This window comes from Oxyura jamaicensis, unplaced genomic scaffold, assembly GCF_011077185.1.
Source record: "Oxyura jamaicensis isolate SHBP4307 breed ruddy duck unplaced genomic scaffold, BPBGC_Ojam_1.0 oxyUn_random_OJ60838, whole genome shotgun sequence".
Classification (NCBI taxonomy): Eukaryota; Metazoa; Chordata; class Aves; order Anseriformes; family Anatidae; genus Oxyura; species Oxyura jamaicensis.
In genome coordinates this window covers 11,210-12,839 of record NW_023306867.1, presented here as the reverse complement: position 1 = coordinate 12,839, position 1,630 = coordinate 11,210, and the positions used below count along the sequence as shown (strand labels likewise).

Genomic DNA, 1,630 nt, shown 5'->3' with positions numbered 1-1,630 from the left:
GGACTCATACATGGGTAAAAGCATCAGTTAACCCTGATACTTGAGAGACTGCATTAACAAAGACACAGTGGAATGCACTGGAAAGGGTGTAACCTGAACATGACATAAATGGTATGGAATAAGTTTGGATATATATCCTGGTTTTAGCTAGGGTAGAGTTAAATTTCCTCCTAGTAGCTGGTAGGTTGCTATGTTTTGGATTTAGGATGAGAATAATGTTAATAACATGCAGATGTTTTAATTGTTGCAGAGCAGTGCTTACACTAAGCCAAGGGCTTTTCAGTTTCTCGCTCTGTCCTGCCAGCGGGCAGGCTGGGGGTGCAGCAGGAGCTGGGAGGGGACAGACCCAGGACAGCTGACCCAAACTGGCTGTCGCGTTAAGGGGTGTAGCCGATTAACCGTTAGGGGTCCGGTCGGATTCAGGGTACTGAACTATCACAATCACAGATTCACTAATAACGCGTTAACAGATATGGGTCTGGTCAGATTCAAAACAGTGAACTACCATGGTCACGGATTCACCAGTAACATATAACCACCCTTACTCTAGTCGCATTCAATGAGAACTATCATGGCTAGGAACAATGCAGTTAAGTGCAATTTATTACAGCAATAGGTACACAGGTTCTTTGGATTGCTGGCGATAGTTACTGTCTGCAAAAGCAAGCTAGCATGCATGAAATACACAGTTGCGCAGCCTGGAAATTAATGTGTTAAAAGGCACACTCTATAGAGATTTCTAAGTTTCTGCGGAGACACACAGTATAACCAAGTGTTCAAATCTCACCCAAAGGCATCCCAATGGGGGGGAAGAGGGGCTCAGCCCATCAACTAATCCCAAGAGTCAGGAGGTCCTCGGGATGGTATCTCCCCTGACGCTGGTATCTTCCTTAACAATGGTATCTTCCCTAATGATAGTATCTTCCCCAACATCCCCCCTCTCTTAGGCCAATTTATATTATTTTCTATCTTTTAGGTGGAGCTTGAGTGACTCCAGTCAAGCATATCTTAGTTACAATTGGTGAAAAGTTTTCCTGTCTCCGTTTAAAGGAATAGGCTCCGAGAAATTCAGAGCGCATGCTCAGTGAGGGGTGGTCGCACCTTGGAGGCGGGTAAATTTTGGGATGGAGGTGTGTTTTGGTAAAATAATGATATTATAATGAGCAAAAGTACACCAGAGTGCAGCATTTGTCAAAACATGACAGGTCGTTGGCTCAGGGTAGCAAAAAGTGCGGTTTATTGGTCTCGGTGTGTACAAGAATAATCGAGTTGTTGTGTCTCCACTCCACTCTACACTCTGTACTGTTCCTTAGAGTCAGCACACCAGGTTCCCCCAGTGTGATAGAATCTAAGGTTGGAAGCCTAGGGAATACTCAGGTAATGCAGCTATGCCCTACCCTGAAAGCCTCTTCAATGCTGTACATTTTATTTAAAATGTGAATGTTAGCTTTATTTTCCTAGTTACTTTAGGCAATTACACCACACTGGCCAAAGGGGTATTCCATACCATCTTACATCATGCTAAACAATATATAGGGGTAGCTAGCTGGGGTGGAGGGGGTGGCTGCTTGGGGATAGGCTGGGCATCGGTCAGCGGGTGGTGAGCAATTGCATTGTGCATCGCTTGTTG

The 1,630-nt window shown here is 44.8% G+C and overlaps 1 long non-coding RNA gene across 1 annotated transcript; it reads left to right on the top strand.

The window, feature by feature from the left end:
- The first annotated feature begins 509 nt into the window (after positions 1–509).
- LOC118158895 lies at positions 510–1,181 on the top strand. The gene is made up of 2 exons (XR_004746931.1): positions 510–881; positions 919–1,181. It is a non-coding gene; the product is annotated as an uncharacterized LOC118158895 (long non-coding RNA).
- Positions 1,182–1,630: the final 449 nt, after the last annotated feature.